The sequence below is a fragment of the Eptatretus burgeri genome, chromosome 13 (genome assembly GCF_056783735.1).
Source record: "Eptatretus burgeri isolate ZD-2024b chromosome 13, Ebu_testis_v1, whole genome shotgun sequence".
Classification (NCBI taxonomy): domain Eukaryota; kingdom Metazoa; phylum Chordata; class Myxini; order Myxiniformes; family Myxinidae; genus Eptatretus; species Eptatretus burgeri.
Window position 1 is genome coordinate 68597698 of NC_140973.1, and position 26044 is coordinate 68623741.

A 26044-nucleotide genomic window follows, 5' to 3' on the forward strand; every position below is an offset into this window, starting at 1 on the left:
CCCTTGGCTCTGAGAGTGGAATCAAATAGTAAAAGGGAAAGCGCGTGTACTCTCCTTGTGGCGATAAACCACGGGATACAAAGCCAGAGTGGAACAACTGTTAGTCTTGGTCGGGTCTTGTACAGAGAACGATCCAGTCCTAAATTACCCCCAATCGCGGGTGCCACAACCAATCGGGCACGGGGGTGACGCGTTGTCGGTCTCGGGCGCATGGACATGGGGGATGTGGGACAGATCAACGGAGCTGTAGGGTGGGGGACGTACCGGGAGAGATCCGGGTGGACTGCGAGGGTGCGTCTAATCACGGTGAGTTAGTGCTGTCTACCCGTGGACGGGATGTGATCGCCGAAATTATCCTGACTTCTCTGCCTTTTGGGCAGCCCCGCACGGGGGATATAAAACACGTCGCTTGTAATTTAGCTGCGAAGGTCTAGCAAACCCAAAACACATGCAACGCGGACAAAGTGGCAATGCGCACTGCAGAGCAAACATCTTGCACGAGCACAACCCTCACCAAACCCCTCCACATGACCCTTACCAAACTCAACAAACCCCTCCACATGACCCCCAGCAAACTCACCAAACCCCTCCACATGACCCCCACCAAACTCAGCAAACCCCCCCACATGACCCCAACCAATCTCACCAAACCCCTCATGACCCCCACCAAACCCCTCCACATGACCCCCACCTAACTCACTGAACCCCTCGACCATACTCTATCCGACCCCACCAAACTCCTCGACCTGTCCCTCACCAAACTCACCGAACCCCTCGACCATACCTTACCCTTCCTCACCAAACCCCTCTATCTAACCCCCACCAAATCAATCGAACCCCTCCAACTGAACCCCACCCCTCCCCCACCCCCGACAAACTCACCGAACCCTTCGACCATACCCAACCCAAGCTCACCAAACCCCTCCACCTGACTCTACCCTACAACACCAAACTCCTCGACCTGACCCTCACCAAACTCACCAAACCCCGTGACTGTACCCTACCCTACCTTACCAAACCCCTCCACCTAACTCCCATCAAACTCGTCAACCGTTCCCTATCCTACCCCACCACATTCCTCGACCTGTCCCTCACCAAACTCACCAAACTCCTCGACCATACCCTACCCTTCCTCACCAAACCCCTCTATCTAACCCCCACCAAACTCCTCAACCTGACCCCCACCAAATTAATCAAACCCTCCAACTGAATCCCACCCCCGACAAACTCACCGAACCCTTCGACCATACCCAACCCAAGCTCACCAAACCCTCCATCTAACCCCCAGCAAACTCTTTTAACCCCTCCACCTGACTCTACCCGACAACACCAAACTCCTCGATCTAACCCTCACCAAACTCACCAAACACCGCGACTGTACCCTCCCCTACCTTACCAAACCCCTCCACCTAACTCCCATCAAACTCGTCGACCGTACCCTATCCTACCCCACCACATTCCTCGACCTGTCCCTCACCAAACTCACCGAACCCTTCAACCGTACCCTACCCTACCCTACCCCACCCCACCCCACCCCACCCCACCCCCCCCCACCAAACCAAACCAAACCAAACCAAACCAAACCAAACCAAACCAAACCAAACCAAACTTCCTGAACCACTCGACCTATGCACCCCATCGTGATCACGAGCTCACCAGGCACACCATTTGAGCTTTCTTAAACAAGACAAACTCACGATGCCATTGATTTATGCTAATTTCAGTCGCAAGCAAACAGATAAATCAGAAATTACGGCTTATTGACTTTTCTCCTTTTTAACAACAAATTACTTATCGTGGCACTTATACCGAGAGATTTCAAATTAATGATCGCAGGTGCTCGGGGCAAACGATGTACATACGAGCAAATATTAATTAAAGGAAATGCTAAATGTCTGTGAAGGGTGTAATGAGAACTGATCAGTAAGTCCGTGGCCTTGCTTTAAATCGTCAAGAAGAAGCAACCTGAATGCATAATTTATTAACTTATTGTTCGACAACTATTTTCATTGCAATTTTCGAACGTCGACCTATTTACTACAATTCAAGCCTCCTTTACTGTTTGGTTTTCCCATTGCACCTTGGTCACAATGTTATATGATTCCAAGTTCAATTCCCACATGTACCCTTCTAACCCTGAGTTCAGATCCCTTATGTACCCGTGTAACTCATTGTCCAATCTTGTGTAGTATTTCCTCTATGCATATGCATATATATATATATATATATATATATATATATATATATATATATATATATATATATATATATACATACATATATATTCCAAGTTCAATCCCATATACCCCACATTAAAATCCCATACACATACTATATACACGTCTTGTGTCTCCTCATATCCTTGTAATGCATGCAAAGGTACATTCATGTCTCCTAACGTCATTACCCTGTACAGGTGATGCAACTCAATATGCAAGTCCCACCCCGTGCCTTAGATCACTCTGATGATTTAAAAAAAAATAAAATAAAATAAAAAAACTTTGAACTGAAGGATCACCTCTATTTATGTTTTTGTTGCTAAGCCATGGATTTGCTGATCAATCCACGTCCGTCAGCCCGTTTGGCTCGTAAGAGATGAAGGTAAACCTCGAGTTCGTTTACGTAACTTAATTTATGAAAATGTCAAAAATAAAAAGGCCTTTGATTTTGATCAATTCCACCAAGTAAGTGCCGTCTGTAATTTATCATAAAGTTTTCTTTCTTACCGGTTCCCGCTTTCCTTTGAACTTACCTTGACAGATGTCTCTCAGGTCTGGGGTTAAAGGTTACCTGAAGGCTGTTGGGAGGAGAACGTCTGATGAAACTGCTGCTCTTGCACTTCAATCCGACCAGGGCTGAGACTGCTCGTCTTACACTCGCACTTGCTTTGAGAATTCTTCACGAGAGAACTTTTCATCTTTTCACCTGAATTCCCACCAAAAACCTTTATAAACTCTGTGTTCCGGCGATGACGTGATGCTTTAATCGGTATATTATTAACAACAATACGTCATGTCGAGAACTTGCTGAACTTTCATATCTAATAGATCAGAAAACGTCTCTGCAAAGGAAACAATTTAACCCCATACTTCGAAGATTGAAACAGCTTAACGTGGAGTGTTTAGAAGTTAGAACAGAGTTAGGTGTTTTTTTTCCCCAAAATCCCTGCCCAGTAGCATGATGGCCGAGGCCCTGGAGGGACACGTATGCACTTGCCTGGAAACTCTCTTGACTGTGTTCCATTCCCGATACAGCTATATAAACTGTCATCCCGGTGTTTCACACGTGATTCATCAATATGTGTGCTGTCCCTCACTCGGATGGACGTCAAAACTTGGCGTCCCATCTGCCAGCAAAAGTTGGTGGATGTTAAAGACCCCACAGTGTCCTTAGCGAAGAGTAGGTGAGCTATGGTTGACACCATGAGCAAATTCAAAATTCCTGCACTAACCACTGCTGAAGGCAATGGTAAACCACACAGCATAACCCTTGCTCACGAAGTTGCTTCGGCGGCAGAGATCTATGAAAAGTATGGAAAAAATGAATGAGAGAGAGGGAGAGAGACAGACAGACACAGAGAGAACGAGAACGAGACACAGAGAACGAGAAAGAGAGATTTTTGATTTGCAAAACCGTTTATTGATTGCAACATGCAAAAAGGCATCTTCGTCCATTTAATCATTACAAGGTTATCACCAATTCCAAATTATCCACAAGACACAAAGCATTACCACAGCACCATTTCTTTTCAAAAAGCTTAACATTCCCCATACTTACATAATAATTAAATTCTAACTTAAGTCTTGCTTCAACGAACCCTTTAAAAATGGGCATGACATTGGACCTATGACCATTATCAATCTTAATTTTCCTAGATTTATATATACTATATTTTGCAACAGCCACCAAGAAATTAATCAAGACCCCAGAATCCTTGCATGGGAGGCTAAAAAGTACCCCAAAAACAAACCTATGTAGAGTGAAAGGAAAGGACAGTTTATGAGAAAGGTTTGAAAGTAAAGAAAGAAGAGGTTTTACTCTCCTGCATTGTACGTATGCATGAAAAAGGTCCTCCTTGTGTTCACAGAAAGGACAAGTGATTTGCACTGAGCTATTGAAAAGGTGTATCAGGGTGTTGGATGGGAGGGCCCAATGGGCTAGTCTCCATTGTATATCCGCTAATAGGCCATAAATCGGTAATGTGTACATCACTGGCCACAATGGAGCTGATGGGCACCCAGGTCCGAGCTTTTCTGACCACCTTGCTATACGTGCTGATCCAAAAGGGGATAATACTCTTTGTCTTTGTCTACAGAGATCATGAAGCCCAGTTTTAGTTTGCAAGTGAAAGGGGGGGGGGGGTGATCACTGCTTAAGCGAACAAGGGGGAGCACCTTAATTTCTGGAAGCCCCAGTCTAAAATCCTCCTCAATACCAACACGTTCCCAACCAATATTCAGCAGTCGGAATTTCCTAATCACACTTCGGATAACTTGGTCTACGAGTCGAAGCGATCTCGACTCCAGGCTTGCTGCAATTTCCCCAACAGGTCTCCATTTCAGTCCTGCTGAATCTCTGAGATCACACACTTTATTGACTCGTCCTTGTACGAAATTTTTGATCAAGGCATTACTCTGAGGAATACCTGGGAGAAATGGATTGTAGAAAAGAGGTTCCTGGAGGAACATTCTGCAGTTATAAGCATCAATTAAACGGTGGACGCTAAAACCCTTCCAAGTCTCCAACAAACTTTGGTAAAAAGTTGGAAGTGAGCCAAGGTGAATCCATTCCAGATCAATCAAGAAAAGTTGTCGGTCATACAGCAATCCTCCAGCCTGTTGCAGCAAAAAGAAAGCAAAGGGACACCATGGCAGTCGTTCAGTGAACAGCAGTTTTTGCGCTGTTTGTAGACGAAAAGCAGTGATTCGGCCAAAGATGTCCATCACGCCCTGGCCACCCTCTTTCCGGGAAGAGTACAATATGGCCGGTTGTAGCCACTCCAGAAGAAATTCACCAGTGCTTGCTAGATGGCAAGGACTTTCCCTTTGGGTGGCTGTAAGGCAATCATTTTGTGCCATAACTTAGCTGCTATTAGATGATTGATAACCAGACTACATCCCCTATAGGACAGGGACCTAAGTAGTCCTTTCCATGTTTTTAACCGACTTCCAATCTGCTCAACCACACCCTCCCAATTTTTCGATTCTATCTCAGGATTGCCAAGATAGACTCCAAGATATTTGACCCCATCATTTTTCCATACCATACCCTGTGGGAGTAGAGGTGGTGGTATTGAGGAGAGATCCTTATGACCACACCATAGGGCTGTGCTTTTGTTCCAATTCACCTCACTCGAAGATGCTGTGCAGAATTTTCCCAAACAATGTCTTAAACATAAGACACTGTTTTGGTCTCTAATTGACACACAAACATCATCAGCAAAAGCAGTCAACACAAATCTTGGACCTTCTACGCCTCCATTATTCTGGGGCATTTGTTGCCTAATGGAGACCAAGAGTGGTTCCAGCACTATCACATACAATAAGCCAGAAAGAGGACACCCTTGACGAATGCCTCGCCGAAAGGGAAAGGGGGAACATAGCTTATTGTTAACTTTTATCATGCAGAAAGTGCCAGAGTACAATAATTTCACATATGATATGAACGAATTCCCAAAACCCATCCCTTCAAGGACAGAAAAAAGATATTGGTGATTAATGTGGTCAAACGCTTTAGCTTGATCAATAAATACTAGCCCATAATTATCAAGCAAACAGTTATTGCAAGAAAGACTATCTCTTACTAAAAAAAATGTTGTCATGTATAGACCTTCCCGGCACACAATACGTCTGGTCCGTGTGTACAATAGAACCGACCACATCTTTCATGCGATTTGCAAGAACTTTCGAGAGAATCTTATAATCAGCACATAATAACGATACAGGTCGCCAGTTTTCAACGAACTGAAGGTCACCAGCTTTGGGTATTAAGCACACAATTGCTCTCCGACATGACAGTGGCAATTCTCCAGCGCAAATACTTTCGTCGAGAACATCACGCAACTCAGGTCCAATAACCCTCCAAAAGGTCTTGTAAAATTCTCCAGGTGAGCCATCAATCCCAGTAGCCTTCCCGTCTGTTAAACTTCGCATAGCCATTTCGAGTTCCTTGGCCGTGATTAAGGAGTCGAGCACTCGTTGTTGGTCCTCTTCAATTTTTGGAAGTCCAGCAATCAGTTACTGTATCATTCCATTTTCTACATTCCTAGGGGAGTAAAGGTCTGATTTCTTTGCACATTTCTCTTTGCACATAACAGCTGATCTCGTGTGTCCTTCCCAGCATCGTCAATATTCCCTTCTACCAAGACACAATTTCAGATTTTAACAACTCTATTGAGTAAGATTCCATCTTTGTTGTGTATAGACTATATTGCTGGCAAAAGGATTTTATTTGGGACTTTGCGACCACATTCGGAGGTTTACATGCTCAAACTTGGAAGTGCAAATTTTTTTCCACACAGCCTTAAAATAGTCTTTAAAATTTTTGTCACTTAAAAGACGAGTATTCAAGGTCCAATATGCACTGCCGGTTGATGGCAATGGTAATTTAAAGGAAAGCACAACTAAACTATGATCTGTAAAACCGGTTGGTAAAATTTGGGATGTCGTTATAACATTTAGCATCGGCTTATTGACAAATATTCTATCAAGTCTTGCTCTTGATATAAACCTGTCCTGACATCTGCACCATGTGTAGCTATGCAGGTATGGGTGTTGTAGTCTCGATACGTCTGTAAAACAATAGTTCTTAATGATGTCCTTCAACCCTTTACTTGAGGCTACATGGGGCTCATGACCATTCCTATCAACTTCTGGGCGAATAGTAAAGTTCAAGTCTCCAGCAAAGTAAGCAAACGCAGTCGGGTCCTGGTCTTTAATGAACTCTTCGAAAATAGGAAAAAAAATTCCTTTCTCTAGGATCACTCAGAGTGTAGACATTCACCACAATTATTTTTTGTGCATTACACAAGAACTCCACAGATATAAGATGCCCTTTGTGTATTTCCTTGAAGGAAACCTGCTGTGTGGAAAACTTTTGATTTAAGCACAGGGCAACCCCAGCCTTGGGTGTGGAAAACCCGCTTAGGAACCACTGCCCTCTCAAAAATTTCTCCCACTCAGTTTTTAGTGTTTGTAGCATGGGTCTCTTGTAAGAGAATAATATCAGCCTTTGGTCTCTCTAAAGCTTGGATCGTTTGAATTCTTCGCAATGGGGCTCGACCCCCCTTCATGTTCAGGGTTGCAATCTTTAACTCCATCATTGTCGAAGTTTAGGTGAGAAAGGACCAGGCACTAAAAAGAAACTCTTTCCTGCAATTCTTTGTTTGATTTTGTCAAAGATTTCCTGAGGCGTTGAAACTGTGGTTCAGAAAGTTCCACAGAGTCATCATTCCTCTGTATCATATGTTTTGCAGTCGCAATGAAAACTTTAATATCAGGAAAATAATCCTTAATTTGCACCTTGCGTTGCCTGAAGGTTTAGTTTAGAAACTTAACAATTTCCTCCTTTACTACTACGTTTTGCTTGTTATCCCCCTGCAGTGACCCCAAAGTTTCACTTCAGGAGGAGGACCATTCATCGGGGACCACACCTGTGTTGTTTACTTGAAGTTGTGTTCCTTGACCCCTTTTGTATCGGAAGTGGTGCTTTCTTCCTGCTGGCACTGCACGGAGGAATCTTCTTCCTTATCACTGTAAGTTTTTGTTTTTTTCCCCTTTTTTTGTCATACGTCTCAAGTTGACTGTTATCTTCGATAACCAAGCTTTCTGTTTCATGCATACAAGCATTCTTGTCCATCGTCTCATCTCCTTCAACATTAGCAATGGGTGGAAGCTCATCTCCAAGTGCTTCACCATTCTGTTCAGTATGTGAAGGCTTGTCGAGACCACCATCTTCTTGGACTATCAACACTTTGCTGCCTTTACAATTACTTTCATTGCTTATGTTGGGCCATTTCAAAACTCTCCTTGAAGCAATTTCCATGTCTTTATCGTCATCACTGAAAAAAAAACTTCCAAGGGTTCCAGCCCTTCTGCTGTTTCAACTTGGTTACTATCGACACCTTCTCTAATCCCACCTGAACATTTTAACGTATGTCGTTTATCTATCTGTGGCTGGTTTGGCAAATCTAGCGACATGGCTGTGGTTTGAAGGGGAGGTTCTGCCATTGTAGTCACGTGACCCAATCATCCTCCGGCATCCGTATTTACGTGGCCCAATTCCTTTTCAACAGGGGTAGTCACATGTTTTGGTTTACCTGCAGCCTCTACAGTCACGTTACTCAACCTGCCTGTGGTAGTTGCGGTCGCATGACCCAGTCCATCTGCAGTTGCTGCAGCATATGTTTCTTTCTTACCGCCAGGACAATAATATTTGGTGTGACCATATGCCCCGCAGTTATAACAGATTAAAGTTTCTGTCATTGCAAAAATCCTGTAGTCATGCTCCGCCACTTTAAGGTCATCGAGATATTCAACTGTGTTCTACCGTCTTTTAACACAACATTGCAGAAACGTCTAAAGGATTCCACATGCTTTAATCTGTCGTTCCTCGTCCGTAACGGGGCCATTATAATTCTCGACACTACAGTGCCATAATCACCAAGCATTTGTTGAATCGCTTCATAAGAAAGGAAAGGCGGAACATTGCTTAATATTATCTTCGTAGCAGGAGTATCCATTGATGAGACAGGGACAAAAGTTTCATCATCTCCCAGGAATAAACCGTTTTGGACAACGATGTCGACTAAACACGTTTGTAAAACAAAAACTACAATCTTGTGGCTCATTTTTGAAGCAGCACGAATGTTTTCTACTCCTATCTGTTCTCCAATTTTGAGAAGAATGGCATCCATCATTACACCTTCGGGCGGGACGAAACATAATCCGTGCTTACGAGATAAATCCCCATTAGCCATTTGCTCGGTCTTGGTGCAACACGTATCACTGTTTGAAATCAACTAAAAGGAAAGAACAATCGACTACTTTAGTATTTTTGAGATTATAAGGCAGCTGCCAACTAGGAAACGCAGGCCTCAAAAGCTCTGGAAAGGCCTTAGAAAAGAAAAAACGCTTACCGTGCATGCTCTCCCTCATCTCAGCAGGAAGAGAAAAAAAACTGGGAAAAGAAAGAAAAAAAACTCCTCAAACACGTACAGTGACACAGAGGGAAACGAAATGGGGATAGGAACAGCACCAACAAAGCACAGTACTCACAGCTGCACACACGGAGCCGCCATGACGCCACACCCATGCACGACTCACCAATGACCAGCAGGGGGAGACAGAGAGAGAGAGAGAGAGAGAGAGAGAGAGAGAGAGAGAGAGAGAGAGAGAGAGAGAGAGAGAGAGAGAGAGAGAGAGAGAGAGAGAGAGAGAGAGACAGACAGAGACAGAATGAGAAAAAGAGAATGAGGGAGAAAGAGAACGAGAGAGAAAGAGAAAGAGAGAATGAGACAGAACAAGAGAGAACAAGAGAAAGAGAGAATGAGACAGAACAGGAGAAAGAGAGAATGAGACAGAACAAGAGAGAGAGAGAGAATGAGAGAACAAGAGAGAGGGGGAGAGAGAGAGAGGGCGAGAGAGAGAGAGAGAGAGAGAGACAGAGAGAGAGAGAGAGAGAGAGAGAGAGAGAGAGAGAGAGAGAGAGAGAGAGAGAGAGAGAGAGAGAGAGAGAGAGAGAGAGAGAGAGAGAGAGAGAGAGAGAGAGAGAGAGAGAGAGAGAGAGAGAGAGAGAGAAAGAGAGACAGAACAAGAGAGAGAGAGACAGACAGACAGAGAGAGACAGAACAAGACCAGAATCCAGATCAAAACACACCAGAAAAAGCACACTCCATCGAAACAAATCCAAACTAGAACGGGCACTCATAGAGTGCATACCTTCGCCGCCACTACTTTTTTTGTTCTTGGTATGAGTGTGGGGAACTGGTTTCATATGAATGGTCTTATGACACAAACCACATATCTATAATGTCATGACCCCCCCCCCGACTTTCGGGGGCTACGGACTAAACAACAATCAACTAACGTCGTTTTGGCGAGTCTTCACTCACAAGCTCGGTGAATACAACGTTTCAACAAGAGAAGGTAATCTCGTTTTCAAGGTCGTGACCCCCCTGACCTTTGACCCCTAACCGGCAACAAGAGTATGGGCGTCATTGTGTCATATTGCATATCGCAAGATGAGGCGTTGAATTATGAACATTTTGGCGTTAGTTGCATGCAAATTGAATAAAAATTGACCGTGTTATCGTAAAAAGACGATTTTGACCTTTTCGTGACCTTGACCTTGACCTTTGACCCGAACGATCCCAAAATCTAATCAAATGCTTCCTGGCTAATAACCAATCATCCCACCAAATTTCATGCAATTCGGTTTTATACTTTTTGAGTTATACGAATCACAAGATTACAAATAAATAAATAAATAAATAAATAAATACACGCCGACCAAAACATAACCTTTCGCAGAATGCGAAGGTAATAAATACACGCCGACCAAAACATAACCTTTCACAGAATGTTGTTTATCTCTCGGCTGCTCCCGTTAGGGTCGCCACAGCGGATCATCCTTTATGATCCGCATACTGATTTGGCACAGGTTTTACGCCGGATGCCCTTCCTGACGCAACCCTGGTCGCCTCTTACGACACAGGGATCAGGATTTGGGTTTTGCCATGATTCCGGGCTGCTCTACACCCTGCCCAGTGCAGAGCCCCCGTCCTCAAGCGATCCTCCAACCCAAGCCTCCAAGTAGCCGGATTACAGGCGCACGCCACTACGCCCGGTATAACCTTTCACAGAATGCGAAGGTAAAGATTTTCGAGCGAAAATAAATTCAACAAAAGAAAAACAAACAAGGGTGTCTGTTGATGTCAAAACCACCACAGAATAATACATATCTGCAAAAAGTACCCAATGCAAGTACTTTACACTTTTACAAACAGATTCCATCACGAAAAGAAACTCAAAACCTCATCAGTGTACCACTGATCACCCACAATATCCAGGCTCAAAAGATAAGCCTGCTCCATTTTTACTCGTGCTGAAACCATACCTTTAAAGCACCAAAGCACATTTGCATTTTTCCCCTTCAATTTTGCTTTCCTGGTTTTATAAATTGCCAGTTTAGCAATGCCCAACAGAAAAGACAAAAAATGAGAGGACTGGTTTACTTTTATAATTCCCCCCCCCCCCCCCGATTCCATAAATAAAGACTGGAAAGGAAAAAACAAAATTAAATTTATAGAACAATTCTGGAGACGGCGATGGTCCACGAGCATTGAACACGGTTCGCCTTTTTTATTTTTTGACCTTCGAGGGGACGCCATGGGCAAACTGGTGGGAATCGGGAAAAACGTAAATGATGAAAGTTGTAGTACTCAAAGAACACTACTTGCATACCAACTTTCATTCGAAACAGATGAAAACCCTAGGAGCTCGATGCCCAATTTATTGATATTTTTGACATTTTCTAAGTTTGTGACCTTGTGACCTTGACCTTGGGACGAAAATGAAAAAAAAAATCGAGCTCTGTGGGGCTATGCAGGTGCCATTGGGCTAACCAAATACCGAAACCCCTGTCAGATTCGACAAACCCCCTCGAGAAGATGTAACTTGAAATCGGCTACCCCCTAAAAACAAATGTTTTTTGGGCATGACTCCACCCATAATGGTCGCAGCACGCCCATTCTCAGGAAAACACAACTAGATCATGATACAAACCTCTCACCCAAATTTTATCATGATCGGATCAAAACCCACGGAGCTATGCTCGGGACAGACAGACACACACACACATATAGCGAATATAGTGGTCACCTACTGACTCGTGAACCAATATAAAAGCTGTTGAAGGAAGAGAAAGAGGGGTACCAATCTCTTACATTCAATAAAAACGTGGGCAACATTTTCAATCAAATCACAAAAAGGACAAGAAATTAGAACAGAAGAATTAAACTTATCGAGTAATGTCTGTGTGACCAGGGCACTTGATGTGCTTGTCTCAAATTCAGGTCTCCAGTTCACCCAAGAGTTGGAGAACTATACATTTTGTTCCACACTGGAGTTAAAAAGCTCCTGCAGGTAAGGTCTCATTCCACCAATTTTTCAACAGTTTTGTAAAACCAGGTAAACATGCTTCCAGACATATGTTGTAGATAGCCAATTTCCACATTACGTGAAACACACCAATTTCCTCTAAATTTGAGGAGAACACACCCTCTTGTTTTTTTGCGGAAATTTGAAGTTCAGGGAAATAGAGACGTGAGTCTACCACTTCATCCACCCCAGTCCACCCGATGTTTAGTCTATGAAAGGTTTGAATTACTACTTTCAAGACATTTTCCACAATACGAGCAGAACGAACACCAGTTTTTAATGAAAGTGAACTTACAGGTAGCCAGGCATTCAAGGATGGCTACAACAGGTCTCGCACTCTGTTTATTCCAACACTGGTGAAACAATGCATAAACGACCTGGAGGTTGAAATTCTAGAGAACAAAGGATTCCGAACTAATGACTCATGTACAAATTTTTGGGCATCGTATGATACCTCGAAACGTTGCACTCCAAGGACTTGCCAAGCATTCAAAAGGCTCTGATGAAAACTGGAGAGCTGAGACATGTCAACGTGCTGCAGGTCGATGAGGAAAAGTTCACGGTCATATTTCAGACCTTCCACTTTCTGCAACCAGGCGTTTGTGAGAGGTCGCCAAGGAACACACTCACTGTACAGTAGGCGCTTAATTGTGGAAATTCGGAATGCCATTATCCGACTTGGGATATGCATCAGATCTTGACCACCCGCATTTCGGGTTCTGCAGACCACGTCTGGGCTCAGCCAACGGTGGCAACCCCAGAAAAATCAGTCAGAACCCTCTGAATGCCTGTGACCAAGTATCTCGGAGGTTCAAGTGGGATAATTATGCCAAATAAATGGAACCACCAGGTTGTTTATGATTGACACCCGTGTCTTAAGTGAGAGAAGTTGGTACAATCTTCTACACCTTACCAGTTTCAATTTAATTTTTTCCAGGAAGTTCTCCCAATTTTTTTGTTCATATGCTTCAATTCCTAGAAATAAGCCTAAATATTTAAACCCCTCACTATTCCTCCTGGTAAAACAGGCAGGGACGAGGAAGGTGATCTGGGGCCCACCCAAAAAGCTATACTTTTTTCCAATTAACCCTTGAAATGGAAGCAAGTTCAAATTGGGTAAGGCAACGAGAGACCTCAGAAACATCTTTTTGATTTGCAATAGCAACACAAATATCATCAGCATTTAAGCTGAAACAACGACTTTGGAGTTTTGTGAAAGAGAGACTCCGAACACGGAGTTCCGAAGTAAAGCTAATAAAGGTTCAACGGATAGATTTCAGAGCATACCTGATAGCGCACAGCCCTGACCGATGCCTCGCTGAAAGGGGAAAGGGTAACAAAGACTATTATTAACCTTCAGCAGACAAGATGTATTTTTGTACAATAACTTAACATAAGAAATTAATTTTTCCCCAAACCCTGTTCTCCTTAGTACATCAAACAAAAAAGAATGGTTAACACTGTCAAAAGCTTTTTCTTGATCTAAAAGTAATAAACCAAAATCAGGAGATGTAGTTCGACCGAGACTGATCAAGTCTCTCACCAAAAAAATATTGTCGTATATGGAACGTTCTGGAACACAGTACGATTGATCAGTGCCAATAAAGAAAGATATGACTTCCTTTAGACAGGTTGCAAGTGCTTTTGACAATATTTTATAGTCCGTGTTGAGGAGTGACACAGCCGCCAATTTGTGGTCTCATGCAGGTTTCCTTTCTTCGGAAGGAGACACAAAACTGCCCTCAGGCAGCTCATTGGCAATTCACCTTGTTCAACACTCTCCTAAAAGACCTAAAGAAGAGTAGGGCCTAGAATGTCCCAGAAAGCCTTATAAAATTCAGCCGGAAGGCCGTCTAGTCCAGGGGCTTTCCCATCCTTGCTATCCTTGAGCGCAGCAGTAAGTTCTCAAAGAGAAATGCCAGGCTCAAGCAATTGTTGTTGGTCTTCAGACAGAGAAGGGAGCTGTTCAAGCATCACATTCCTGTTCTCCTTATTCACAGCTCTTTTTGCGAAGTTTATAAAAATAGTGTTGTAGTTCATGCTTGATATCACTCTGGGAGGTCAACAAATCACCACCAGAAGAGCGCAAAGCATGGATTTGTTGAGAGGTCTTGGCCATTTTTTTCCAAATTGAAGAACCCTTTGTTTGGTGTGTCAAGTTGGATTTTTTTCGTTCCGCAGTCGGACGAATGCACCGACCGCCCGCTCTTTCACCATTTCAGCCAGAAGGGTCCTTTTCTCCGACAACTGCTGGACATTCACGCTAGACAATCCAGCTTTCTGCTCACAGATAAGTATATCGTTTTTTAAAGCAGATATCACACCAAAAGCGTTGTATGTGCTGTAAGAGCAGTATTGTTGGCAAAAACATTTGATTTAGCACTTTGTGCAGTCCCACCATTGTCTTAAGTTCAAATATGAATCCTTTTGTGACTCGCATTTTTCCCAAACCATTTTAAAAGCTTCTATAAAATGTGCACTTTGTAAAAGTTTCAAATTAAAAGTCCAATATGCACTTCCACAGACATGATGAGGAAAGCCACACGCCATAACAATCATGTGATGATCGGAAAAACCAGACGGCCTTATATAAGAGTTCTTAAAAATGTTTACCATTTCATGATTAACGTAAAAATTAATATTAGCACCCATGTATATTGACGGATATTACGGTTTTGTACCCGCCACACATCCACCAGTTTAAACTTTTTGACAATCTGTGCCAAAGGCCTTGCCTTGCACTGGGGGGGAAGAGGCTCACAAGTGTTCCGATCAAGTTGTGGGTTGAGGGTGCAGTTGTAGTCAACCCCCCCCCCCCAGACACAACAACATAGTTAAGTCAATGGTGCTTACAAACTCTGCCAACTTGTACAGAAAGGCACCTCTTTCAGAGTTAGCACTAAGACAGTAAACATTTGTGATGCAAATCTTTAGGTTACGACTGACAAATTCAGACAGTAAGTAACCTTTGCAAATTTCCTTACAAGTTATCTCCGAAGGCTGGAGTCGAGGATGCAACACTATTGCCACACCAGCCTTGGACTCAACAAGCGCACTCGAGAAAAAAAGACAACCTTTAAAGATTTTACACCACTCATCCTCAAAAGACTGATTTGCATGCGTCTCCTGTAGCATTAGCACATCAATTTTATCATTTTGGAAGAGCTGAAATACCTGGAAGCGACGCACACAACTGCGGCCTCCATTGATGTTCAGGGATGCTACTTTTATCTTCATTCTGTTAGTTATTCTTGAAGCTCTTTACCAGCCCGAGTAACACATTTCCTTAACCTTTGGAATTGAGGGTCTGACATGTTAACCTGATAAGGATCACGAATCATACTCCTTGCAGTTTTAAAGAAATCGTGTAAATTCGGGAAGTAATCTTTGATTTTTACGTATCTTTTCCTGAATGTATCATCCAGGAATTTAATCACATTTTCTTGAGACACGAAGGTTGTGTCGTTTCCCCTTCATCCTCTTGAGAGCTTAAAGCACTGAAATGTGGGGTAGAAGATGTTTCATCTGAATCAAGTGCTTCATCTATGGCCTCTCCTATTACTTGTGGAACACTTACTTTTGGCTCAACAGAAAGTTCTGCTCTGTTTACGGACCCCTCCGAATTTGCCTTGTCCATATCCTTCCCCTCTGCAACCCTTACATCATCATCTGTGAGGGAGGGGTTGACATTTAACTCACAGGGATTTTCGCCTTTATCTATTTCTCCATCACTGTCAGACATAACTGTTAAATCGTCTGAACAAGTTTGGCTAACAGGACAAACACTTAAAACATCCTGAGACACTTCACTGTTCTATGTGTCCCACTCAGAGTCGGCCAGTGGAGCAAGCGAAGTCTCCACATCCGCACACGACTCCGGTACCACCAAGGGGTTTCCAATGTGAGACGTCCCTTGGAGATCCACCGAGCCTGACACGATCTGGACCTTATTCTGCTCCTTAGCATCAAAGGCATCAACATTTGACCGTTTTTGGCCTTTTTTCCTGGTATCCGTAACAGATAGCTCCATATCGTCCACACTGTCCTGTATAGTGGATGGTAAAGGAGAGGAAGCAACCACTTTCACTTCCTCGTTTGGTGGGGGTGGATAAATTACGTCATGATTACACACCCTCTCTCCAACTCGGTCGGGGTGGACGAGTCCAATTCGTCGAACACCTCAGCCTGTGGGGGGGGGCGGGCTAGGCTCCTGACTCAACTTCTCCCCATTAGTTTGTGGTGAGGAAGCATCGTTCCTCACCACACCTTCACTTTCTGGCTGTGTAACCGCATTGGGACAAACACTCTTCACGTGCCCGTAAGCTCCACACCCAAAACACGTCATAACCTCTGAGGAGGCAAACATTTTATATTCAAACCCGTCGATTTTTACACTGAGTACAACATTCAGTGTTTTTCCATTTTCAGGTAGTATCATATAAACCACTCTTTTAAAGGACATGACGGGTTTAAATTTATCGCAAACATTACACATCGGCACCATTGAAATCCTCGACACAGCCTTACCGAACTTGTTTAACTGGTTACACAAATCCTGATTCCTTATAAATGGTGGGATATTATTGATGTTAACTTTAACTATTGGGGCCTGTAAAGCGAACACAGAGAGGTAAGTGTTCGGTTCGATAAACAGGCCAAGCTCAACCACCGTGGCGACCACGTGTTCCTCCGACACAAACACCACACATTTCTTATTCATGCGACAAGCAGCACGAATATTATGTAAACCGACGATGTTACCGATGGCGGAAAACACATCGTTAAGTTCCACCTCACTGGGAGGGAAGAAAAAAAGCAGCGTTTTTACGAGTTAGTGACTCGAACATCTCGACACGGAAACATTCACCCGCCATTCTAACTCAAGAAAACAAGTGAGTAAACTTTACCGAGATAAATAAGGCGTTTTCACAAACACCAATAAATCAATGATTAAAGTTGAGAATTAACAAAGAACATGATCGCAGTGAACAAGAAAAACCTCCCCCGGCATCCATGACAGGCCTTCGGCCTACGATTTTCTCGACACGAGACCGTGGGCTGTCTCTGTCTCTGTCTCTCTCTGTCTCTCTCTCTGTCTCTCTCTGTCTCTCTCTGTCTCTCTCTGTCTGTCTCTGTCTGTCTCTGTCTGTCTCTGTCTGTCTGTCTCTGTCTGTCTCTGTCTGTCTCTGTCTCTCTCTCTCTCTCTCTCTCTCTCTCTCTCTCTCTCTCTCTCTCTCTCTCTCTCTCTCTCTCTCTCTCTCTCTCTCTCTCTCTCTCTCTCTCTCTCTCTCTCTCTCTCTCTCTCTCTCTTCCAGATAGGAAGGAAAAAAAATAACACGGGAAAAGTTCACAAGTAGAAAACGAACACATAGGAAACGAAAAATGGGGAAAGTGGAAACACCAAACAGCACAGCAGAGGAGGGGTACTCACGACATGAAGCAAGGAGCGGCCATGACAGTACACACAACGAACCAACAGCCAGCAGGGGGTGAGAGAGAGTGAGAGAGAGAGAGAGAAAGACAAAGAGAAAGACAAAGAGAAAGACAAAGAGAAAGACAAAGAAAGAGATAGAGAGAGAAAGAAAGAAAAGAAAAAAGAGAAAGAAACAAAAAAAGAAAGAAAGAAAAAAAAAAGAAAAAAAGAAAAAAAAGAAACAAAGAAAAAAAAAGAAAGAAAAAAAAAGAGAAAGAGTTCCACAGCTTAAAGCGTCAGAGACTGTTGTGATGATGACATGACATCCCATGTGTTTCACCCAATCACGGAGAGGACTTGGTGGCTTTCTCCATATCATTTACTGCAGTTAACATTTATATTCCTTTATGGTTTATTTCTTACTTTGTTATGGCACGGTGGCATAACATAATACTTGTGCACTTTATTATATAAGTATCAAATTTTATACATGTGTTAAGAAGTGTATTTCAAATGATTACACTGGTCAACAATTTTTTACTTTCTGAATGTTGTCTAGATTTCTACAAGTGAATTAGGGTATTCTGGCACTGCTGAATCAGGAAATGGCATCCGTTTCTCTCCATCAGGTCAGGTTTTTGTGCTAGGTTGATTTGAAAAAATCAGATCTTGTGACAAAATCAATTACATTTTTGTGGCATTATCAGCTGATTTTTGTCAACACATATCATCCTAAACATGTTTTTAAGAAAAAAAAATGTTTTGCCAACAACATTTATTGATTACATGATAGAAACATCGATTACTGTCATCTGAATGGTGGGCATTGATAAAGGTAAGTACAAGTAAATTGCATGTTGCGTCACCACTGTTCAAACTTCAGGGCTTGAACTTCCGTTTCTTCGAACTCCTGGAATGTTCAGCGGCAGGGAGGTCTCTCTTCAGATTCCAACAGTAGTCAGCCATCATGACTGCGTCCCAGCGATCCTGATACCTGGTCTCCATCTCCTTCATGTCCTGATGGAATCTCTCCCCCTGCTCGTCACTCATTGAACCCAGGTTCTCAGGAAACCGGTTCATATGTGAAAATAGGTAGTGCATCTTGATGCTCATGTTGCAGCCCAGGTTTCTGAAAGCAGTCAGCATGTTGTTGACAAGTTCTGCGTAGTTTCTGGCTTTATTGTTGCCAAGAAAGTTCTTCACTACCAAAACAAATGTCTTCCACGCTTCCAGTTCCACTTCGTTCATTGAGTTTTTGAACTCTGGATCTCTGATGAGCTGACGGATCTGAGAACCATCAAAGATGCCAGCTTTCAACTTCTCCATGGTCAATCCTGGAAAAGCCTGGCACAAGTAAGTGAAGCAGTCACCATCTTTGTCCAGAGCCTTGGTGAACTGCTTGATTAAGCCGAGCTTGATGTGCAGCGGTGGGAAGAGTATTCTGTCTCTGTCCACCAGAGGGTCGTTGATGACGTTCCTTTCTTTGCATGGCACCAATTCCTCCCGCACAGGCCAGTCCTTCTTCGTGTAATGCTGAGCACGGTCCCTACTATCCCACATGCACAGAAAACATGGGTACTTGGTGAAGCCAGACTGTTGTCCCAACAAAAAGTTCACCATCTTCAGGTCAACACAAATAAACCACTTATGCTGATCATAACCAATTTTCTCCAGCACGTACTTCACCGCTTCATACTTCTCCTTCAGTGTAGTCGAGTGAGCGATGGGTACAGAGGCAAACTGGTTGCCGTTGTGTAGCAGAACACATTTCAGTGATCGCTTGCTGCTGTCAATGAACAGTCTCCAATCTTTGGGTTCGTACTGTGGCACTCCAAGCTTGAGCAGAAGCTGCGCAATATCAGCACAGTACACCAAGTCCTTCTCTTCAGAGAAAAAACGGAGGTACTCTTGATGCCTGATTTGAAGAAATACAACTTTTTTGTATCACATTATTACAAAATCTGCCCCATTAACTTTAGTTTTGATCCACGAACTTTATGCTTTGCCTCACCAATTTTTGGAAGATTTTGAGGTTTTATGACTTCAAACTGATCCCTTTTCGACATAATCACCCAGAACTATCGTACCTGAATACTTCTTGTCATTAAAATAATTATTTCCAATCAAAACAATTATTTGACATGACATTTTACCCCCACCAACTTCTTCTAAAATGCTCCACACATGCGTACATGTGAATAAAAATTGTAAAAAACGACATGTGGCCATATTTCAAAAACTTGACCTGATTGAACAAAACTAATGTGAGTTTTGGATTCAGTGCATCAGATTCGTCCTAAATCAGCTTAAAAAATGCAGACAACAAATTTGTTGTTGACCAGTGTTATAGATGTTGGGGCATCTTGAAATATTTAATGGTGGCCATTTTCCAAGATGGCCACCTGTATGTTGGTGAGTATATAAAAACAATTATTTCCAACGGTACATTTGGTATAACCCTCGTTTCGTGGCTAAATATACATCTTCATAAAAAAGGAATGCAAACAGCTTTAGAAAAACTAAAGATCCCAAGAGAGTTCACAGAACACGATACCCTGCACAGCATTTAAGTGTATACTTCAATTTTAATTAAAAAAAAAATTTTAAACATCGTTTTAAAAGTTTGGAAGTTTAGCGTGACTGAAATAGAACGCAGCATCAATTGCAATCGTAGATATAGCCATATCAGCGGCCTCTTCTTTTCCCACTCACATTCAACGTCCTCTCATGCAATATATAGCATGGTTCTTTGAAGTATAATGAAGGCGATTTGTGTTCTACAGTGTTCAAGTATATATAATTAAGTTTAGATAAAGGTTTCCAGAAGTTTAAAGTGTATTATAAATTAATTCTGGGTTTTTACCACCGTTGACGCAGTGACGATTGCATCACACATTCTAACATGCTACATTAGTTCTTCGTGCCTGTTGCTTGTGTCCTTTATAACGTCCTTAAAAACAGTACGTTTCACGTTTGGGAGAGTTTTAAATTTTTTTGCTTGCCAAACAGGCACACAGAGTGAAAACATTATCTCACTCCTCTCTGCACATGGGTGGTCAAGCCAAATTCAAAGCCAAAGTGCAGTAAAACAGCAAACTTATCTTCCTATTCATGCTCCGATTTTTGCTCAAAATATGACAATCGATTGAAATAAGTTGTTCCTCAATCATAAACTGATAAGACAGATGGAAAGACAGACATGAACCAATTGCTTAACCCCGCTTTTCGCTTCGCGTGGTTGGGGTAATAACTTTATAAGGGGCTTCGTGTTGATAATGGATGGCCATTTTCCAAAATGGCGAACAAACATAAAAACATGATATCTCTGCCTTCATGCTGGCCATGCATCTTAATTAAAAAGCTAATTATAAAGGTGATTCTTGATACAAAGGAGATGATTGCTGACCCTTCTGTGGTAACAGTGCAAAAAGCACATATAACAATGAAGGAGCAATGTGATGGCTTCACCAAGGAACACTTTAATGGAGAATTTAGTTTGGAAGAAAATATGTCCGAGACGTTCAGATTCCGAGTCAAGTCTTTATTCAACTGCAACGTAAAAGCTCTCAAAACCCCTGCCGGGAAACCCCGTTTTACCAAAACTAAAGCAAATGCACATATCACGAACCCAAAGGCAAAATGATACTGCTACACGACTCCCCATCCTAGTGCATTCATTGAATGGAAGGTACAAACAAATTACAATTTCGAGTAGGAGAAGAGATGTACACTGTTCATGCAAAAAAACAAAAAAGGTCACAGCAAAGAGGAATGGTCAACAAGCAAAATGTACTCTCATAGGTATCATGCTAGGAAGGGTATATGATGCCCAGAACAAGTCGTATATGATGGTAAGGGTATTGTTGTAGTAGGTGTTGACCCGCTGGTCAGTGAGTGGGTATACTGGTGCTGCATTAAGAAAAGCTGGCTTCAAGCAATCTATGGAGACTGGATCACGACCATCATTAATGTCGAGTATGAAGGTCTTATCGGAGTGTTGCAGAACTTTGAAGGTCCATCATGAGGTTGCTGTAAGGGTATCCAGACAGCACCATGCCATACTAATATGTGGGTTCACGTAGAAAATTCCTGGGGAACAAAAATCGGGCGTGACGAAGGCGTACGTGTCGGTGTTGCCTGGAGGCCTTGCATGGCTAAATGAAGCTGGTTGGCATAGTTGATGGTGTTGAGAAAGCTGTCATCGGATAACTGAGAATAATTATCCTGGAAGACAAAGTGATGCACCATACACTGGCTCTCTAGTCGTCTTTGAGAGCATCCAAGGTCGTCTTTTAGAGCAGCTTGCAGACCAAGTAGGACCATATGTACAACATCTGTCCAGTGTGTGGAGTTTCATGCGCTTTCATAGAAGACTTCACTTGGTGGTGGAAACAATCCACCATACCATTCGCTGCTGTATGGTAAGCAGTGGTTCACAAACAGTTGGTACCCATGAATTGAGTCAGCTCATGAAATAGAGCAGATTCGAACTGGCTACCACAATCAGTCATGATGGTTGATGGAACACGAAAACATGCGATCCAGGTGTGGACAAAGGCCCTGGTGATGGTCGGTGCGGTGATTTCTCCTCTCCTTTGGTGACAGCAGTAATATTGTATGGGGCTGTGTTTGTCCAGTTACTCAAGCCAGTGCAAAAACTTTCAAGGAATATGCAGACAAGGTCTTCATCCCCTACATCTTGTCACAGTTGAAAAATGTCATATGATTTTTGTTTGGGACAGGTATATTGCTGACATAAAACGTGGCAAGGGAGTGCGCAGAAGGGTTGTTGGACATGCCACTCTTTAAAAACTGGCAGAATTTCCTCCACATGGATCAGAACAAGGAGGAACTGTTCAGCTTTCTGTCAGATAACCGCATGGTACATATGTGAGCACCAAGGCATGGGAAAAGAACTTGTTCCATTTGATTAACTTGTTACTTGCATTCCATCCCCAGAGGATTGTGATCTTTCAAAAGCATGCAACCATGAAGAGGCTGATACCCATTCATCGCTTCATGTGGTTCACGCTGCACAGCATGGTCATCATAGAACTCTCATATTATATGGACTGTTCTTGCATTAATGGCTGTTCGAGTAATTTCTGACAACTCTGAGTTATCGATTTCCTATGGGATGGAAAAAGCGTTTAGTTACCTGGCAGCCCATGAGATAGCAGTCAGCCATAGACCAGATAGATCTCGTGCATTTCCGATGTATCATGCTTTGATGGAGTGTAACAGTGTCAGCCTTCATTGGGCATGGAAAAAGAATGACACAGGGGGCATGGACATCTCTGCTGGAACTTACCACAGTCTATGCCTATCTAATGCCCGCAATACATTCCAGAGGAGAGCATGAAGACAATTGAGAGGTTTGTCATTCTTCTGCACGACAGGACAAGCAAGTGCATGGATGTAGATGTTGCAAGAACATTGTTTGTAATTAATAATGCAGTTGAGCAGGTTCCCTCCCTGCAAAAGCTGCATTTCACTAGCACGTGAGATGGGTATCACATGAAGGTGGACATGTGTGGGGTCAAGCACAATTCCACATCCCGAGCTTCCCTGTCGTTCCTTTGGGTGGGGCTGGACCAATAATCAAGAGGGATATACCAGCATCTATGGACAACGCTGCCCGAGGCATCCAAGGCCTGTCATGAATTGATTTATTGTGGGTGTATAAAAGGACGCAGGTCTTCACAATGCAAGTGAAAAAAAGTCAACACACCAATCCACAACTCTTTGTTCGTGTGAAGAAGAATGTTCATAAAAACTTAGACTTCATTTCATGAGTCCAATATAGGAGTTTGTCCATGGAAATATTACTTGTACTCTTTGAAACTGGATTGATTTGTAGTCCGCAGGAGGTTTTGTGAATATGTTTCTGTTTTTGATGTGGCGGTTATCTTGGTGGCCATTTTGAAAAATGGTGACTTGTATGGAAGGACTATTCAAAATGGGATGTTGGAATTGAAAAAGACAAGCACGTTTACACATTTGGTAGCCATCTGGGAAAATGGCTGCCCAAGGACATTTTTCCGAATGCCTATATATCTAATTTTATTTGGTACCAGACGACCCGTGAACCCGTTGGGTTCCTGTTTTAACAGCGGTTGATAAAAAAATCATTAAAAAAAAAAGATAGCTCCAGCGAATTATACCGCTGAGGTTGTTTGCATTGATCAAATTCTCCTGAAGAGTACTTGACTGAATCGGGAATTGATTTTTAAATAATTTTTTCGTTGCCCGATTTGAACGAAACTTGATAAAGTAAGGTGGGCCGAAATTTTTTGCACCATCATCTACCGTTTTGGCTGTATTTCGGGTACATACATACATACAAGATGAGAGTTTTAGTAATATAATATAGATAGAAGATAGATAGCTTCTTGAACATGTGAGCCAAATTTGTTTTTTGGATAAGTGTACAAATCTTCTGAACGAAAGAGCTAACCTGCTGGACTATTTTATAGTTTTAGGATGTGAAGTGACAAATTTAATTACAATCGGATATCGTAATTATGAACATTTTGAAATACGACTTTAACACACTTATTATCCTTTCCATAGGTTGGGAGGGTGGCCTAGACTAGAGGAATGTACACTCACCTCTAAGCTATCTAGCCAGGGTTCAAATTCCGACTCCGACCCTGGTGTTTCTCAGGCAGGGTGATTCATCAATGTGTATGCCGTCACTCTGGTGGACATTAAACTTGGCATTCTATCTGCCAGCATTAGTTGGTGGATGTTAAATATCCCACGGTGACTTTTGTGAAGAGTAGATGGGTTGTCGCCAGCACCCTGAACAAATTACAAATTCCTGCCCAAACTGTGGGTAGTAAATCTTGGAGGTTATTTGACAATAGGCTACGCTGCTTGCTATCTTAGAGTGGGGTTGCTCTCTGCATAGTAACTTCTGCACTACAAACATATTCAGCAGGTCGTTCACACGTTTCATGTGAACCACCATCTTCGACTATACAAAGGGCAACCAAATATATTCTCCCATCCTCAGCATGTCACCCTGTGCTTGACTGTTCTGGGCCATGCTGTAAAATTGGTTCACATAACACCATGTTAAAAAAAAAAAAACCTAAAGTTTAAAATGCAACTTTTATTCCACTGTACATGTGATGAAAATGTAAAGTAACATTAATGTAAGGTAATGTAATATTACAAGGAATGTAAACGAAGCAATTTTAAAATGTACTGAAAAAAACTTACCACAAAATAGCAAAGATTTCCTTTGTTCTCATTAACAAATATGAACAAATAGCACAGAAGACTAGTCTCCTCACTGATTGGATATGCTAGTCTTTGCATAATTGGGGGAAAAAACAGTTGTTGTTTATGTTCTGCTTCCACGTATTTTTAGATATTTTTCTCTGCCTCGAGAAGTATTACTATGTATAATTTTGTGTGCTCCTTTCGTGTCTGTCACGTTTTATCCTAAAGGGTCACAGCTGTCATAGAATGATAGAAATGGCACCATTGGAACCAACATATTAAGCTACAAGTCCTGATAAAAGGAATATTTATGATTAAACTAACATAACATTTTACAATTTTGAATTTTTTGTTCCAAGTAAATCAGTTATTAGCTTTCCAACGGTACCATTTTGATGATTCTACAAAAGTGGGAACCCTTTGGAGTGGGACACACAGACGGATGCTGCTCCATTTAGTAATAAAGCAATATGATTTTTCACTTCTTCTTTTGTTTCACTAGGTGTGAAAAATAAAACTTCAGATAAAAAAAATCTCAACCTCTCTCATGATGAGCAGATTGTAATTCTCTCTCACCAATTGTGTCCCAGAGAGTCCGGTCCTTAAATTGAAAATTCCTCTCAATTGCAGACTTAGTTTGATTCGCATCAGATCGCCCGGAGGAGGCACGCCACTTGGGGCTGCTAAAGCGATTATAGACCAAAAATAATCATAATGATGCAAGGTGGTCAAAATTTCTTGTCGATGTTTGTCGTTTTATGCCTTGTCCATTATCCTGCACTTGAGGGCAATTTTCTTGCCTTGTCCGTGGAACAACTTGAAAAGTGAGACCAATGTTATATTTTGAACATGAATCAGAAAACGAATTGGAACATGAACCTGCAGCTTGGCAGTAAGTACTTTGTCTCTGAATCTGCCCTGATTGCGCTTGTGCAGAGAGGAGTGATTTTATTTTTTACTATCTGTCAGTCAAACAAATTTGAAAATGAAGGTGAGCTTGGGGATGGGGTTAATGAGGGTAGAAAAGATCAATATTTTGGATGGAGGATGATTTGAGATGGTGGTGAACAGCTGTCTTTTAAGACCTGTAAGGAAGAATGAGATTGAAGAGAATGTGCAAGTTGGTTCCATGTGTGAGAAAAAAAGAGGAACACATAAATGGAAGTGAGCAGTGGTTCTGAATTTTGGCAGTTTCACGAGGATGGGGTTGCTGGTGCACCATGTGCATCCTGCAGATGCCTTG

General features: G+C 42.4%; 1 long non-coding RNA gene across 1 annotated transcript in view; it reads left to right on the forward strand.

Moving 5' to 3' along the window:
- Positions 1–26044, forward strand: part of LOC147014710 (uncharacterized) — a 69740-nt gene that overhangs the window by 22588 nt on the left and 21108 nt on the right. The window contains exon 2 of the long non-coding RNA XR_015050873.1: positions 7602–7753. This is a non-coding gene — a long non-coding RNA (uncharacterized LOC147014710). The remainder of the gene's footprint in view (positions 1–7601; positions 7754–26044) is intronic.